The 18,583-nt window shown below is 43.4% G+C and overlaps 1 long non-coding RNA gene and 2 other non-coding genes across 6 annotated transcripts; all 3 read right to left on the bottom strand.

The window, feature by feature from the left end:
• Window positions 1-4,411: 4,411 nt before the first annotated feature.
• LOC139173841 (uncharacterized) lies at window positions 4,412-9,714 on the bottom strand. 4 transcript variants are annotated; one of them, XR_011560243.1, is made up of 5 exons: window positions 9,681-9,714; window positions 8,962-9,198; window positions 6,532-6,662; window positions 5,369-5,454; window positions 4,412-4,589 (listed from the first exon to the last, which is right to left on the bottom strand). It is a non-coding gene; the product is annotated as an uncharacterized lncRNA (long non-coding RNA). The 4 variants fall into 4 exon arrangements; XR_011560244.1 differs by having other exon boundaries at window positions 9,670-9,698; XR_011560245.1 differs by lacking the exon at window positions 9,681-9,714 and adding an exon at window positions 9,572-9,588.
• On the bottom strand, window positions 5,182-5,255 carry LOC139174578 (small nucleolar RNA SNORD99). The gene has a single exon (XR_011560387.1). It is a non-coding gene; the product is annotated as a small nucleolar RNA SNORD99 (small nucleolar RNA).
• Window positions 8,466-8,608, bottom strand: LOC139174572 (small nucleolar RNA SNORA16B/SNORA16A family). The gene has a single exon (XR_011560380.1). It is a non-coding gene; the product is annotated as a small nucleolar RNA SNORA16B/SNORA16A family (small nucleolar RNA).
• Window positions 9,715-18,583: the final 8,869 nt, after the last annotated feature.

The raw sequence follows: 18,583 nt of genomic DNA, 5'->3' as shown, positions 1-18,583 counted from the left end.
TGATGGTCACAGTGGAATAGATAATCCCAGTTTTATCCAAAGTTAGAACATAGGTGTGCTAGTCCAGGCAAGATGGCTGACGTTTCCAAAAGGACAGATGCAGATTAAAATCCCCAGTGTCATGCCCCTCTTGGAGTCTGAATTTGAAATGGAAGATAAACAGCGGACAGAGAGTGGGAGGATGACTCCGTTGGCTGTGGGGGAAACTGGGGAGGGGCAAAATTAGGTTGGACATAGCAGAAGGGAGGTAGAATAAGAGAGAGGGGGTTCAGATGAAGACCAAGGCCCAGCCCCTCCTTATCCTAGGGCAGTGATGGTGAACCTTTATTCCTTGGGTGCCGAAAGAGCATGCACACACACTATCTCGCATGTGTGAGTGCCCACACCCATAATTCAATGCCTGGGGAGGGTGAAAACAGCTCCTCCCCAGTCCCCTGGAGACCGTCTGGAGGCTGGAAATGGCCTGTTTCCCGCCTTCTGGTGGATCCAGTAGGCTCATGTTTCGCCCTCCCCAGGCTCCGAAGACTTCCGTGGAGCCGGGGGAGGGTAAAAATGTCCTCCCCCCCCCCAGGCTCTTGGGAAGCCAAAAACACTCTCCCAGAGTCTCTGTGGGAGCCAAAATTTACCTTGCTGGCACACAAGTTAACTGTAGAAAAAGATAATATACAACAGGTAGTCCTGAACTTTCAGCCACAGTTGAGCTCTGAATCTCCATTGCTAAGTAAGGCAATTCTTTTGCTCCATTTTATGACCTTTTTTTACACCATTATTAAGTGAAATGGCAGTTGTTAAGTGAATCATACAGTCCTTAAGCAAATCTGGCTTCTCCCATTGAATTGTCTAGTAATAATAATAAGCCCAATTGGGCTTTTTTGACTGAATGGCAATATACACTGCTCAAAAAAAATAAAGGGAACATTTAAACAACACAATATAATTCCAAGTAAATCAAACTTCTGTGAAATCAAACTGTCCACTTAGGAAGCAACACTGATTGACAGTCAATTTCACATGCTGTTGTGCACATTCAACTTTGTACAGAACAAAGTATTCAATGAGAATATTTCTTTCATTGAGATCTAGGATGTGTTATTGAGTGTTCCCTTAATTTTTTTGAGCAGTATATAATACAGGGTCTTATTTTCGGGGAAACAGTTGAAAGATGAGAACTTGAACCCAAATGCAGAGAAGAAGAGCTACCACTGGCTGACCATAGCTTCACCCTAAAAATAGAAATCAAGGAAGAAATCTTTAGTCTGGGTGATTCCTTTCATCGAATATCTTTTGTTTGGACTTAATGTGTCCTTGTCATTTTGTAAACCTTAGTTCTGGGCTTGATATGTTATGCCAAACCAGATGGGGGTGCTTTAGGCTGCTTTATATTTTATTTAGGAAACACAGTTTTCTTAATAAAGTCCTGCAATTTAGCCCTTGGATAAAGGGTTGATAGAAGAAGGAATGTCGCAAGCTTATTTTTTTGTTAACAAAAGTGATTTCTCCGAGCCTCGTTTTTGAGATTCCCAGCTGGGAGCAATTCGTCTTTCTCTTCTTCCGGAAGTAACTAACCCCTTCTCCACATTGTACCATCTATGCAAGTATGCTTGGGGTGGCAGCCATCTGTATCTTTGTGCATGGGGCGTGTGTGTTTTTGGTCTGTTTTGATCCGTGCCCGCTGGGGCCTTAAGTAATTAATATCCCAAATGGTGCCACGCCTCATTTTACACCAGAAGGGACCTGGATGCAAACTGAGCATAATTTCTTATCCCTTTCATTGTTCAGGCCCAGCCTTTGTGGACATTGCCATGTGCATGATTGCCTTCCTTTCTCTTTCCCCGACCCCTCCAGCCCCGACACCCACACCCACAGACACACACCCACAAACACACCCACAGAGATTTGGGTATTTTCAGCATGATAATATCGATCCATTATTTTCCCCCGCAGCAAGACGTGTCCCCAGCTGCAAGGCCTTTGTTTGCAGTAACTTCGTTGCTGCCTCAAAGCTCATAGTGCTTAGGTAACTAATAAAATTGTCAAAAGACCAGGAAACATCTCATCTGTCTGGAACCCACATCACATTTCAGATATAAACACTCTGGAAAATGTCCAGAGATACTTTACTAGAAGAGCTCTCCACTCCTCCACTCGCAACAGAATACCCTACACAACTAGACTTACAATCCAGTCTCCAGTTCCTTGTTCAAAAGCTTTCCAAGATACCTACATTTTTAAAATGTAGTACTTCTGCAGGATTTGAAATCTCTCTGAAGAATGAAATTATCTTTAAAAACGGGAATGTCACTTGGTAGATTTGCATGTGTATAGAAATTGGATACAATCCATTTCAAAATATACTGCTCAAAGAAATACTGTAAAGGGAAATAAAGGGAACACTCAAATAACACATCCTAGATCTGAATGAATGAAATATTCTCCATGGAGAGGAGCCACCATTCAGGATGGGTTCTACTCGCTTGTCAGAGGCGTGTCTGAGTCAGAAAAGTATAAAATCACTGGAATCGACCATTGGCCCAGTTTTTCTGACTCCTCTAACAGAGACACCTCATGGCAGCACAACCATTCCTGCTAGTGACTCCTTAATTAGGTTAGTAAAGATTATAGATAGGTGTAAATTAATTATTGGGCATTCTAAATTGTGTAATTCAGTCCTGAGGGGGCAGTGGGGCGGAGCGACCCTCGGTCAAGTCCCACTGCTGGGTGGGCAGGGCCCTAGGCCTTCCCTACCCAGGTTTTGCTTGCTCCTTCGGCCCTTAGGGCTGCCTCGAAGCTCCTCGCAGGCCTTAAGCCTAGCGAGGGATCCTTACTGGTTACAGCAGGATCTCCATTGCCAGCGTCCTCTAGCCATTCGAGCCCTCATCGTGACTACCTATCACCGGAGCTGGTTACAGCTTCGGCAGCTTTTTTCCGACCCACACACCTGCCCTGAGGGTGGGGTCTGGGCAATACGCCAATTTTGCACGATCGGCTTGATAAGAAGCTGATCGCTAAACAGGTCTTCTCCTTGGCACGCTTGCAAGTTTGGAGACCCCTAATCTAGAGAATAGATTTCAGCAGACATTACTTTTCGTGTGTGTGTGTTTTCTGCCTGATGAGGTCAGAACAAGGCCGAAATAGATCTATCCTAGTCTGACTTAATTTTCAAATTCAGCAAAAACATGTCACACACATATATTGAGTATGTTATGTCGAGCGAATGGTGATGAATGTTTTTTAAGGCTTTTAAGTCTTTTTTAGACATATTAATTGGACTCTTAGATGTATTGTTATGTTGTTTGATATGTTGTGAGCTGCCCCAAATCCTCGGAGAGGGGCGGTATACAAATCCAATAAATAAATAATGTGTGTGTAGATTGTTGTGAGTTCGGATTTGTTGTCAAGTCACAAAAGACGATTCCAGGACAATGCAACCATAATGAATCATTTGCCAAGGGTCCAAATTTGGATCACATGACCACAGGGATGGCACAAGTATGAAAGTCATAGGTCACTTTTTCTCACTGCAACTGGAACTTCAGTCACTAAATGAAATGTTGCAAATCAAGGATCTCCTGTAATTATATAAGCTATCTGCGAGAGACCAGCCATTTAGCCACCTAAACTATGCACTGCTTATCTCACCTCTAAAATGACCCTTGCTTACAAGAGATAAAGCTCTTCAAGTGTGCCTTTATTTTTATTTTTTTTTAAATGACTCCTTCATTCAAATTGAGGCACAGAAGAAATGTTCAAAGTAAGCAAGGGGGCACAATCTGAGGTTAGTTGGAAGAAAGATCAGAAGCAACGTGAGAAAGTATTATTTTACTGAAAGAATAGTAGATGCTTGGAACAAACTTCCAGAAGACGTGGTTGGTAAGTCTACAGTAATTGAATTTAAACATGCCTGAGATAAACATCCATCCATCCTAAAATAAAATACAGGAAATAGTACAAGGGTAGACTAGATGGACCATGAGGTCTTTTTCTGCCGTCAATCTTGTTTCAAGCACATCCAGGCATTAGATCGTCTGCCTTCTGAATCCATTTCAATGAATAGTTGAAATGCATTAGGTAAAACTTTGCCATCTTAAATACTTCTCAAAAAAATAAAGGGAACCCTTAAATAATACAATATAACTCCAAGTAAATCAACACTGATTGACAATCAATTTCACATGCTGTTGTGCACATTCAACTTTGTACAGAACAAAGTATTCAAATGAGAATATTTCATTCATTCAGATCTAGGGTGTGTTCTTTGAGTGTTCCCTTTATTTATTTTGAGCAGTATACAAGCCAGAGCTGGTTGCCAGGATTAACCCATGTTAGTGTATCAATCAGTGGTGATTCTGGGATACATTTATGTCAAGGTATGTGTGTGTGTATAAAGAACAAGAATGCACAACACTGGGGGTAAAAAAAAGGACACAATTCTTTTAATTCGATACAACTGAAAAAAGAAGTAACTATGATCAGACAGCTTTTTAAGAAATTTCAGAAATTTTTGCCAGTCCTGTCCACCTCCGCATCCACAGCAAGCCCTTGGCTTTTTCAGCACGCCTGTAGCAAATTCCCAGGAAATCTCTCAAGACCTGCAAAAGTATATATATATTGAAATTATTATTTATTTATTTATTTATTGGATTTGTATGCCGCCCCTCTCCAGAGACTCGGGGCGGCTAACAGCGATAATAAAACAGTGTACAATAGTAATTTGGTATTGATGATTAAAAATCAATTAATATAATAACCAAACATACATACATACATACTATGCATAGAATTGTAAAGGCCTAGGGGGAAAGAGGATCTCAATTCCCCCATGCCTGGCGGCAGAGGAGGGTTTTAAGTTGTTTACAAAAGGCAAGGAGGGTGGGGGCAGTTCTAATCTCTGGGGGGAGTTGGTTCCAGAGGGCCGGGGCCGCCACAGAGAAGGCTCTTCCCCTGGGTCCCGCCAGGCGACATTGCTTAGTTGACGGGACCCGGAGAAGATCCACTCTGTGGGACCTAACTGTTTATCCCAAGTATTTTTTTTTCATTGCCCCCCACAACTACTTCTACTACACTATCCCACCCCGTATGCCCCAAGTATCCCCTCCCTGCATTTCGGAACACTAGGTTAGAAACAAAGAAGAGATCCAAAATTTTGATTTCTATTAACAAAACAACGCCACCAACACCCCAGCCTTATCTCAGCCCCATATCCGCAGGATTCATCCAGCTGTCACCATTAGAAAAACGTTTCATCATAGACAAGGCAGAAGTGGCTTGGATCTCACATGCTGCATGTTCAGAGTTATCTAAAGGGTGGGCTACTGGATGTTGCATTATGTCATACAGATCTACGATCAATGGGAAGCATTCATATTACATTGCTGTCGTTTGCTGAGTTGTCCATTCCACCAGATGGGCTTTCTCCAGAAGGAAAATGGAAGGTCACTGCATCGTCCTGTTCTCCTGTAGAAAAAATTTGAGTATTGCTGGTCAAATATACAGTTTTACAACTAAGTTTCCATAAAGTAGTAGTAAATTAAATACAGTCCATGCGGATGTTAAAAATGAGACATGCAGGAAGGCAGTCTAAAATGTTACCACATTCATGTGAGATTGGACCCGAAGTCAAGAGTTGAAATACTAAAAAGGGCAAGGGGTGAATGGATAGATAGAGAATGTGTTTTAATGTGGGATTTGTTGTATTAAGGATTAGTAAACAGAGGTAGAAATTAGGAAAATATTATGTAAATTGTCACACGTTATATTATTATGTACACGTAAATATTAGAAGTTAAAAGACTATTTATTTATTTAGATTTGTACTATTTATATATATATTACTATGAGAACGTAAACATTATCATTATGTATAATTAAACTGACACTGTCCACTAAGCACTCATGTATGTAAAAGTAAAAAGTATAACATGTCTACATAAAGATCCTTTCACTACTTAGAACCTAAATATCCATTCTTAGGTGTTTTGCTTTGAAGCCTCTGTCCAGTTCATATTTGAGCCAATCCTGGGTTTCAGAACTTTGGGCTGGGAAGGCAATAACAAGCAGTTCCCAGGTACCAAGATCTACTACCCCCCATGTGTGTTGAGAAAAAAACAGATGGCCCAAAGGCAAATTCTTCCTCCCTCTTCTCTCAACTTCCCCAAAGGTACATCAAAGCAGAGAAAGGAACAAAGGACCCACCCACCCACCCCGCAAGCCAAAAGCCAAAGCCCCAAGCCACTCCCCTCCTGCCAGAATGGCAAGATCCCAAGATAAAAAGTTCACTCAGTGGGAGCCACAACCACCCAATTTGGCCAAAGCAAAGATATCTGAAACTATCTGTTTCAAGTCAGCCCAGTTCAATGCTGGATTTATCCCAGCAAGGCTGTTAGGACCGGTTTGTTTTTACTTTGCCTCCTTTTTTGACCATGAGATCAGTAATTGGATCTGATGGGAAAGGGATAGGGAGGGTCTGGATTGCTGCTTTCTTTTCATCCCACCTCCTCTCTGTATAATATAGACTATAAACGGGCAGTGTACCTTGCAGGCTTCAGCTCCTGGCCTCAGTATTTACAAGGGAAACGAGGATAATTATTTATTGGACTTGTATGCCGCCCTTCTCCGAAGACTCGGAGCATCTTCTCCGATCATCCAGCACTTCCAGACTGTACCTGAAACATAAAACATCTGGATGAGGTCAGATTGCATTTAATGAGGGGTTTTCAAAATCCCAAGTATAAACGAGCATGAACGCCCACATTTCTAGGGAGTCACTATTCAATAAAATTACTACTTGAAAAAAGTCTCCGAATGAAAATTATTCAAGGCAGCTTCTGAACAACTGAGCAAGTTCCACAGGGAACCCGCCTCTGAACTTCCTGCTTGGTATGGAGAAGAATGAAACTCTGACGTTGGGGTTTATGAATTAGATTGATAGATCTATTATTATTATTATTATTAATTTATTATCTTTATAGAAATGGCTTGTTCCAGAGGTGGTATTCAGCCAGTAGTAGCGACCTGTGGGTTTAGCTGCCCCAGCACTATGCCGTCCTATTTAGGCACATTTTGAAGCTTGCGCATGCATGCGTGCAAGCCACGGGCACAAGCACATGTGCGGAAGGCATACATGTGACCGAAGCAAACATGTACACATCACATTGACGAACCAGTAGGGAAAATAAGTGAATACCGTTCTTTGGCTTGTTCATATGAAAAAGCAAAAAAGTTGTGATTTGATATGAATGCTCAACTTTGCTATAACAGGGTGAGTTGGAACTCAATGCTCTTTTTTCTCCCTATTGTTCCTCACTTCTTTTTCTCCACTATTATTTGGCCCAGAAGAGAAACTGGTCTCAAAATTTTATATATAACTTCTCAGTGTAGAAATGGTGGAAGACCAGGTTAAAGGCCCTATGATAGCATGGGCACAAAATTTCGGTTATACTATTAATATTAATGAGTGGGGAAAAATATGGACTACTAATTACAAATTGACAACATCTTCTGCATATAAAGAAAATATCTATAAAATGTTTTATAGGTGGCATTTGCCACCTGCCCAACTTTCTAAAATGTTTCCAAACACATCCCTGAAATGCTGGAAATGCCAAAAGAAAATTGGAACCTTTTACCATACATGGTGGACTTGCCCAGAAGCCCAAAAATACTGGACCAAAATTAAAAATCTCCTAGAGCAAATAACAGACCTACAAATTCCATTAAAACCAGAGCTATATATGCTTGGAATTATCAGGCAAAAAATAGCAAAAGAAGATAGATACCTAATAATACACATAACTACTGCCACAAGAATCATATTTGCGCAAAACTGGAAATTAAGTGATATTCCATCAACCTTAAATATAATAAATAAAATCTATGAAATTGCTGAAATGGATAAACTGACAGTGAAAATTCGACAAAAAGACAATATCAGACATGGAAAAGATGGTATAATTGGGTTGACCAAAAAAAAATCTAAAACTTTAAACAATCACATTACAGTATAGTCAAAAGTGTTGATAAAAAGCAATCTTGTTACTCTTTATTATTCCTATGCTATAAAATACCAAATATAAGTGTGAAACATACTCAGCCAAGATTTATGTAAATAGATGAATATAGAAAACAACAGTGAAAAAGCTGTAACAGCAAGGCCAACTTGTAGGTTGGGAAATATATATTAATATTTTTTATTATTTTTTTCTTGTTTGTACTTGTTTTGTCCACTTTTTAGTGTAAATAAACAAAAAAGATTATTTTTTTTAAAGAAAGGAAATAGTATAATGGCAGACTAGATGGACCATGAGGTCTTTTTCTGCCGTCAGTCTTCTATATTTCTATCCTGTCACTTCAGTCCTTTTCATTAGACTAGACATACCCAATTTATCTGTGACTGGAAATATAGATCTAGTCACAGATAACCCCTGCTCTGCATTCAAGCTACAAAATGCCATCTCTGAATATGAAATACATGTATTTCCTCCAAAATGTTGCTGAAGAGTTATGGCAGAATAAACCAAACAGCGACCGTCAAAGAAAAACATTATTTTTGGCACCTTTTTGACTACATCAGTCACAAGATAAGACAGACGCAGCTTCGATAGGGCCATGGGAAAAAATGGTCAGGTAAACCAGACAGGTAACACAAGATGAGTTAAATATACCTTATTGTAGGGCTACCTTAACAGAATCATGCAAGTCTGAAAATACAAACTTCCTGCCACCACTATTCACAACCTGATCCCTTAGGATTTGGTCCTTACTAGATTTCTTCTTCTGCTGGATTAACTAGGGGGGTTTTCCTGTCTGATTGTTTGCAAGGTCTCTTCCCCCTCAACGCCCAAAGATAAAATACAGGAAATAGTATAAGGGCAGACTAGATGGACCATGAGGTCTTTTTCTGCGTCAATCTTCTGTTTCTAAGTTGCTCACATTACAGAATTATTGAACGTTTTTTGCACCCACCTGTTATATACTCCAGCATCATACTGCAACTGCAGAAGCACCTAAGAGCTTTCCCTTCTTCTTCTTCTTGTGCTATATCAGTCATCGGACATTGGTAATCATGTTGTCAATCCTATTTTTGTCAACAGCTGCTTGAAAAAGTGTTTCTGAGTTTTGTCCAGACCAGTCCCTTAGGTTTCTAAGCCATGAAGTTCTGTCTTCTGCCTGGATCTTGTAAACCATCTTTCTTTATTCATCCTGGTTATATAGTAGGTTTTTAAAATATAAAAAAAATGCTTGATATATAGATAACACTGTATATTTACTATATTTTATCACCTTCAATTTTGTATAATTTTGCTTGAAGATGAGAATTTTTATTAGATAATGCTTTATTGAAAAAGACTTCCTGGCTTATAAATGAGATTAAAAATACTTCATTATTATGCACAGACGATCTTTTAAATGCATAGTTTGTTTGAACTTAAAACATTTGCATACGTTACTTTTATTAACAAACTAATCGGCAACTTTTCTAGGGAATCTCGCGTGGGAGAGAAATTGCAAGTAAATGCCCAGAGTCGGAAGCAAGCTTCGGGATTTTCTTCCCGGGGATGGAGAGGTCCCTTACGATGAATTTAAGCGGCTTAGCGGACATCGCTTCGAATTAAATAAGGAGGATGGCGACGGATGGAGAAACTTCGCCCCGCTACGGGGGGGAAAACGTACCCACAACTAACCTGCTTCTCGGCTCCCGAGAACGGAAAGAACGTGGGCGTCTCCGACGTCGCCTTTTATAGCGCCTGCGGACGTCTATTTCGATTGGCTCCTTTCAAACCAGAAGTCCCTGAAAGTGCTCTTGGGAAATGTAGTTTCCCTTTCCGAAATGCAGGCCTTGCCGGCAGGCCGCAACACCTTTTAAGTACTTATGAAAAGGTTTTATTATATCAAATGAATTAAGGAGAGAGAAATGGATAGGTTTATTTTGAACAATAGATGATGAACATTGAAATGAATCCAGTTTGTCACACATAAAAGGTACAAATAAAAGAGCCCTCAAAGAAGGAGGAGTCAACCTATTCTCCAAAGCACCTGAGGGTAGAACAAGAAGCAATGGGTGGAAGCTGAACAAGGACAGAAGTAACTTAGAACTAAGGAGAAATTTCCTGACAGTTAGAACAATTAATCAGTGGAACAGCTGGCCTCCAGAAGCTGTGAATGTTCCAACACTGGAAGTTTTAAAGAAGATGTTGGATAACCATCTGTCTGGAGTAGTGTAGAATTGTCTGCCTAATCGAGATTGGACTAGAAGACCTCCAAGGTCCCTTCCAACTCTCTTATTATTAAGGTGACCAGATTTTAACATTGCTAAAGAGGGACACCATTGGGGGGCAGGGGTGGGGGTTAGTCTTGATTAAAAATTTGCTACTGTATTTTTCGGTCTATAATACGCACCGGTGTATAAGACACTCCTAGATTTTAGAGGAGGAAAACAAGGAAAAAAGTATTCTGAACCAAATGGTGTAGTATTAAATAGGAATAGAATAGAATAGAATAGAAATCTTTATCGGCCAAGTGTGATTGGACACAAAAGGAATTTGTTTTGGTGCAGATGCTCTCAGTGTACATAAAAGAAAAAGATACATTTGTCAAGAATCATGTGATACAATACTTAATGATTGTCATAGGGTCAAATAAGCAATCAAGAAACAATATTAATAAAAATCTTAGGATACAAGCAACAAGTTGCAGTCCTAAATGGGAGAAAATGGGTAAGAAAAAACTAGTAGAAATAGAAGTGCAGAATTAGTAAAAAGTTTGACAGGGAATTATTTGTTTAGCAGAGTGATGGCATGGGGGGGGGGAACTGTTCTTGTGTCTAGTTGTCTTGGTGTGCATTGTAATAGTAACCTCTCCAGCCATGAGGAGGTGGGTTTGTGGCTCCTGGTGTTTTCTGTGGGAAATGTCTCCCTTCTTTCCTTCCTTCCCTCCCTCCCTTCCTCCTTCCTTCCTACCTCTTTCCTTCTCTTTCCCTTTTCTTTCTCTCTCTCTCTCCACTTCTCTCTCTTTTCCCTCTGATTTCTGTGTACCTCTCCCTCTTTCTCCCTTTTGCTTTCATTTCTCTCCCCCTTTTTGCTCTCATTTCTCTAACTTTCATTTTTCTTTCCTCTTCCTCTCCCCTTTTCTTTCTCCCCTTCTCTCATTTGTCCCCCCCTCTCAATCTTTCTCTCTTTTCTCTCTCACCCTCTTTCATTTCTGATTTTCTCTTCCCTCTCCCTTTTTCCTTCTCTCCCCTTCTCTATCTAATTTGCTTGTTCTTCCTCTCCCCCGTTCTTTCCCTCCATCAGTTTCTCATTTTTCTCTTTCTCCTTTTATCTCACATTCCATCCCCCTCTCACTATCCCCCCTCTCTTTCCCTCTGTCTCTCTGGGGATGAGCCACCAGCCTACCCCACTTCTTCTTAGCTTATCCTCCGATTTCACGCAGAACTGCACCATTTCCGAGTTTTACAGCAGGCCAAACAGGATCGCCTCTTCTGCGCTGCGATCTGCCTCTGGACGGGCCCCACCCCCCAAGATGTGATGAGGGGGTACTTTGTCCAGTTCTCTGTAGCTTAGGAATGTTGCGAGGCAGCCCAGTAGCCCCTGGTGGGAGGCTGGCAACTCAACCCTGGAAATGCTCCCGAAGGCGGGAGATTGGAGTGGGGGCTGATGGACCCAAGCCCCCTCCTGCAGGACGATCAGTGTTCAACGTGGGCCTTCTCTGCGACTGGATGCGCTGAGGGGAATCCTCCTCGTGAGCGGCTCCCTCCGGGTGGCAAGAACAAGGGGGACATGCCCCTGAGTTAGCTGGTCCCAGCGGAGATACTGGTGGTGGCGGCAGGGGGGGCATGGACGTGATGTTCCTGCCGCTGCTGCTGCTCCACGAAGGGAAACCACCGCGGCTGCCACTGTCTCCGCTGCGATTAACTCAGGGGAAGATGTTCCCCTTGTTCCTGCCACCTTGAAAGGTGACGCTTTGCTGCTGGGTGTAAAGTGGAGCTTCTGGGAGCTGCCCACGAGGATTCCCTTCTCCCTGTAAGGGAACTCGGCGTCGGCTGCTCAGGCAGGCTGAGGAGCAGTGGCGTCGGCGCCTCTTCAGTAGCGTCGCTGCCAGGCCCTCCACGACGTCCCTCGTGTCCATTCCAGGCTCCCAGGGTGGAAGCTGAGCTGCTTCCCGGCCGATCCGTTCAAGCCACCCGATTGCACGGCAAGCAGCTCCAATGCAATCTCCAGACGGCGGTTAAACCGCCGGCTGGTATGTCAAAAAGGTGGGACTTTTAAAAAACCCAGCGGTATGCGGGACAAATGGGCAAAAAGCAGGACTGTCCCGCAGAAACTGGGACGTCTGGTCACCTTAGTTATTATTATTATAATTATTATAAAATTTAACTGTTATTATAATTATTATAAAATTTCCCAATTGCTTGGAAAATCGTGTTTGTTGCCTTTTTTTTTTTTTTGCAAATGGAAAAATTAAACTTTTAGCAACACATTTCAGCTACCCCTTGCTGAAAATCAAGTGCAAATTTCTTATGCTGCCAATTCAATGGATTCCTGGTATTCTATATATGATAGGGACCTATTCAAAATATGTATTCCTTAGATCTCTGTAAGGGGTATGCATAAGTGCACCATCATTCCTACTGTCCCCTTTTATTCTATTCATTTCATGTTTATACTTAAATCTGCTATTTTATACATGCTTGACTAAACAAACCAACAAATAATAATGCAATGCGTATTCTACCCCCCCTCCACATAAGCCCTACCCCCGGTGCATGCAGACATGGCCCCATGCACATGCGCTCCACCCCACCACCACATGCGTGGTAGACACCCAAGAACCAGATAGTAATAAGTATTGGGACTATTAATTGATAAAGTATAACAGTATAGGTGATTATATCAACCTGCTCATTGATTGAAGAGTTAAAATGCTGTCTGATTTTTCTATCTGCATATTATATATGGTACATTGCAATGAAGACTGAGAGATTGTAAAAATATCTAGTAAAAATATCTAGACAGGGAAAAAACAATTGTAACTACTCCACCCCCTGCAGGTAAATGCCCCATAGATAGTACAATAGGAGAGAAAGCTAGTGTTACCATGAACCGACAGAATATGCAATCCGCTTTAACGGGGCTGCAAGAAATCATGTTAAAAATGCAGGAATCCATGGATAAACACTATGAAGATATGAGAAGATATGGGAGAAATGAAATATCAGGAAGGAGAATGATAGAATGGGAAACTGACAAGAAAATGGGAACAATTCAAGTAAAACAATGAAACAAGAATGAAAGTAAAGGAGGTAGCATTGGATTTGTATACCGTAATCTCAAAAATTACTCATTGAAATGCAATTTGATGTGGATGGTATTTTAAATTGTATTTGTGATTGGAGAGAAAAATTAAAAAATTCTTTGCCGAAAGTATTAGAAGAAAAAACTGAGCCAATAGACCAGTTTAGAAGGAGCGGAAAGGAGATTAGAGACAGTTAACAGAGACCTTGAAGAGGCCATTGTACATCTGGAATTGAAAAAGCAGCATCTAATTAAGATTCCAGAATGTGCAAGAAGACAAGGACGAAAACCTTCCTGAAAAAAAGGCAGAGATAATAGCAGGTTTAAGAAACAAGACAAAACAAGAGATCATAGAGAAAATGGATGAGGTTTAGATCACATAAAACTATGCACGTAGGCATAAACTGCCAAAATAAGTTCATATAAGATATATAGCCTGGTATAACCTAAGATTAATTAAGTATACAACACCACAAGAGAGAATACTCTCATTTTCAAAGGGAAAGAAATAATTATACTGAGACAGTTTCCTAGTAGAATAAGGGATTTTTTTTGAAAAGGATATAACTTTCTCTCTACACAATTAATAAGACAGAAGATAATATTTGGATGGCTAATTCCAGAAGGGGTTATGATTTCAATGGGAGATAAAAGATTTAGGATAACCTTGGTTTATGATCAATTCCATGACTTTGTAGGTGATGCAACATAGAGACTGTGCAAACTTTATAAGTGTGCAAACTTTATAACACAGCAATCTTAAAGAAGGATTTACTAAAGACATTATCACCCTGACCTGGATTGATTGATTGACTGATGAATTTTGAACTACTTACTTAAGAACTGATCTTACATTAATTGATCCTAATTTATATTATTGTCTCAGTTTAATTTTATAATTGACCAGTTGACCTTTTAAACCTATTTTAATTAATTAATTAATTAATTTTAACTTTTATATATTTGTAACTAACTTATTAGGGGGTAATTTTAGCGATGGATATTTGGGATCGGATGGAAGGCATATATGAAATGAATGGAATGAATGATTGGATTAATTTGCGGAATGGATGGGATGGGTCAGACTATGGTTTGGATGAGGTAAATGGTAATTGTAATTTATATGATATGAATGAGCAGGGTGGGTGGGATGCTATGTATGGATACAATGGGGATAGTTTGAATGCAGAACTTAGCCTACCTGGTGGTAGAGGGACAGGAGGGATGGGGGCATCTTTCTCCGGAGTGACAGAGGGCCAGAATATTCCGGTCCTGCTGGGGAGAGGTAGATATGGCGGGAGTCACGGGGCTAGCCGTTCTGGAGGAAAAAGAGATTGCTGCTTAATAGCGATCCCTTGTTCCGGTTCCGGGAGTTCAACCCGGGGTCCTGGTGACGAGTGTAATGCGGGCCCTGGGCTCAAGCTGCTGCTGCTCAATGCCAGATCGGTAGTAAACAAATCTCTCCTCATCCGGGATTTAATCCTCGATGAGGAGGCCGATCTGGCATGTGTGACTGAAACCTGGCTGGGCCCAGAGGGAGGAGTTCCTCTTGGAAATATGCCCAGCCGGGTTTCAGATATGGCATCAGCCTTGACCCCAGAGAAGGGGGGGAGTGGCTATTGTAGCCAAGGAGAACCTTTGCCTGCATAGACTCATTGCCCCTGAGATTGCGGGTTGTGAGTCACTCGTGAAGTTGGATTTAGGGGTTCAGGTGGGCTTGTTACTCACATACCTGCCCACCAGCTGCGTGTCAACAGCCCTGCCTATGCTGCTCGAGTTGGTGGCCGGGTTGGTGGTGGAGTTCCCCGGACTCATTGTCCTGGGGGACTTCAATCTGCCATCACTTGGCGGTTCCTCTGGATTAGCACAGGAGTTCATGGCCACCATGACAGCCATGGACCTGACTCAAGTAGTTCAGGGTCCAACTCACAAGGGTGGACACACACTCAACATGATATTCCTCTCGGAGCAATTGAATAATGGTCTGAGACTAAGGGGCTTAGAAGCATTGCCTTTGTCATGGTCAGACCATTTTCTACTGCGGCTTGATTTCCTGGCTCCAATCCTCCCCCGCAGGAAGGCAGAACCGATTACGAGGTTCCGCCCCAGACGCCTGATGGACCCTGAGGCAATGTTCCCTCTAATTTTTTTCCGGTGTGGGCGGAAAAGTATAGTGTCTGAGCGACAGTTCCTTTGGGACTGGGCGGCATAGAAGAATAAATAAATAAATAAACAAACAAACAAACAAACAAATAAATAAATAAGGAAAAAATTCCTTTTTTTATTAAAAGAAATTAATAATAAAACAAAACCAAAATCTATTTTATTACTATCTTCTCCTCTTTTTCCATCCCTGTCTCCTCCCCCCTTGTGTGTGTGTGTGTGTGTGTGTGAACTCTTGAACCATTTCCAATAACAGGTGAGCTATTGGAAATGGTTCAAGAGTTCACACACACACACACACACACACACACACACACACACACACACAGAGCTGGGGGTTTTTCTCTCTGTTATTATTTGGGTGCTTTTTACCACATGCTTTAAATCAAGAGTCATTTCTGTCTCTTTCTCTCTCCCCCTCTTGCTCTCTCTCTTTCTCTCCCTCTTTCTCTCACATACACCCCTTTCCAATTTAAGGGAACAGAGAAAGTTTATAAAGGTAATTGGGCAGCTGTGGGGGGAGGAGAAGAGAAGAGAAAAGACAAGGATGCAACAAAGACGGCGATGCAACTTTCCCAAACAAGTTTAAACACGATGGGCGAATGAGTCCAGGGCGCTGCCGAAGACGGGCAAAGGTGGCAGGACAAACTGCCCCGCCAAGGTTTCCTTGAAACGTAGGGAGGGCTAACGCGGGATTTCATTGCAGGCTGACTTGGGGACGGTCAAAATAGTGTGTGTGTGTGTGTTTGAATGGGAACTGAAGCAAAAAAAAAATAGTGTTTTTCCTTTCTTGCCTTCCAACCGTCCTTCCTGCATCTATAAACACTATCTTCAAAACCAAACATTTTCAATCAATCAATCGTAAACTGGCACCCCTTTTCCATTCCATGTCTTCAGGCTGCCTTTTGCATTCCCCGCCTCTATCGTTCTCCCCCCCTTCCTGCTTTCTTCCTCCTCCTCTCTTCCTCTTCTTTCCCTCCCTCCATATATCTTCTCTCCCTCTTTCTTCTTTCTTCCACTTTCTTTAAAAGGAGCATTTTGCTCGCTTCTACGCCAAGGAAGAGGCTGGGGGGGAGGAGGGCACGCCACAGCATCCTGTCTAGTCTGACAGTCCCTTTCAGGTTCAGTAATCCACACACACACACACACCCAAAAAACCCCACGACCGAGCGAGCCTAACTAAGGCGCCTCTCGGCCGATCGCCTCACCCTCTTCCCTCGGAATCCGAGACTCGCGCGTTGCCTTTTGTTTTCTCTCTCTCTATTGCTTTCTTTCTTTCTCACTCACTCTTTCTTTCTATCTCTCTTGCTTTCTTTCTCTTCTCTCTCTTGCTATCTCTCTCTCCTCCCCCTTTCTCTCTCACTCTCTTTCTCACTCTCTCTCTATCTTGCTCTGACGCTCTCACTCTCGTTCTCCGGAGGCTGGCGAAAGTGATTTACAATGTCGGGCGAGCGGGCTGGCGCGCGCTCTCCTCATCTCCCTGCCAACATTCAAAATAAGAAAACCCTTCGCTCTTACTTTTAATGTTCCGGGCGGGCGCGCAGGCAGGGAGATGGGGAGAGCGCGCGCCAGCCCGCGCGCCTGCCAGCCTCCGGAGAACATCTGCCCCGCCTCTCTTGCAGCAGAGGAGAAAGAGAGGTGGAGCATGTGAGCGTGCGTGTGAGCGTGCGACAGCCGGCGCACGTACCCGCCAGCCTCCGGAGAACGCCCACTTCGCCTCTCTTGCAGCGGAGGAGAAAGAGGCGAAGTGGGGGGGCGGAAGAGCGGGTGGGGGGCAGCCGGCGGGCGCGCAGGCAGGGAGATGGGAAGTGCGCGACTGAGGAAAAGGGTGCGCGCGGGGGTATTTTGGATTGCGCACGCGCTCACGTGCGCAGCTTACGGGGAACGGTGCCGAGGGCTTTCAGAGGGCGCTTGGGGTTTTACCAGATTCACTCGTCCACAGCTCGGCAGAGTCTCTTACTGAAGCCTGGAACAAGGCTGCAGCGGAGGGTCTCGACCGAATTGCGCCATTGCGACCTCTCTGTGGCACTAGACCCCGTAGAGCTCCATGGTTCAACGAGGAGCTCCGGGAGTTGAAACGCCAGAAGAGACGTCTAGAGAAGCGATGGAGGAAGAGTAAGTTTGAATCCGACCGAACCCTTCTAAGAGCTTTTATTAAGACCTACAAAGTGGCTCTCAAGGCGGCAAGATGCGCATACCATGCCGCCTTGATTGCATCAGCGGAATCCCGCCTGGCCGCTCTGTTTAGGGTGACCCGCTCCCTTCTAAATCAGGGGGGAGTTGGGGAGCCCTTGCAGGGTAGTGCCGAGGAATTTAACTCATTTTTTGCTGATAAAGTCACTTGGATCTGGGCTGATCTCAACTCCAATTGCATAGCAGTATCGGCTGACAATGAGTCAGTCGAGGTGACTGGGACTAAACGTCTTTGTCCATCAGTCTGGGAGGAGTTTGACTTGGTGACACCTGATGAAGTGGACAAGGCCATTGGAGCTGTGAGTTCCGCCACCTGTCTACTGGATCAGTGTCCCTCTTGGTTGGTTTCGGCCAGCCGAGAGGTGACACAGAGCTGGGCCCAGGAGATTGTCAATGCCTCCTTGGGGAGGGGGTCCTTTCCGGCCCTTTATAAGGAGGCACTTGTGCGCCCCCTCCTCAAGAAGCCTTCCCTGGACCCAGCCGTGCTTAATAACTACCGTCCAGTCTCCAACCTTCCCTTTATGGGGAAGGTTGTTGAGAAGGTGGTGGCACTCCAACTCCAGCGGTCCTTGGAAGAAGCCGATTATCTAGGTCCTCAGCAGTCTGGATTCAGGCCCGGCTACAGCACGGAAACTGCTTTGATCGCGTTGATGATCTCTGGCGGGCCCGGGACAGGGGCTTGTCCTGTCCTGGTGCTTCTTGACCTCTCAGCGGCTTTCGATACCATCGACCATGGTATCCTTCTGCGCCAGCTGGAGGGGTTGGGAGTGGGAGGCACTGTTCTTCAGTGGTTCTCCTCCTACCTCTCTGGTCGGTCGCAGTCGGTGTTAGTGGGGGGGGGGGGGTCAGAGGTCGACCTCTAGGTCTCTCCCTTGTGGGGTGCCTCAGGGGTCGGTCCTCTCCCTCCTGCTATTTAATATCGACATGAAACCGCTGGG

The sequence above is a fragment of the Erythrolamprus reginae genome, chromosome 11 (genome assembly GCF_031021105.1).
Source record: "Erythrolamprus reginae isolate rEryReg1 chromosome 11, rEryReg1.hap1, whole genome shotgun sequence".
Taxonomy (NCBI): domain Eukaryota; kingdom Metazoa; phylum Chordata; class Lepidosauria; order Squamata; family Dipsadidae; genus Erythrolamprus; species Erythrolamprus reginae.
This window is presented reverse-complemented; position numbering and strand designations above follow the sequence as displayed.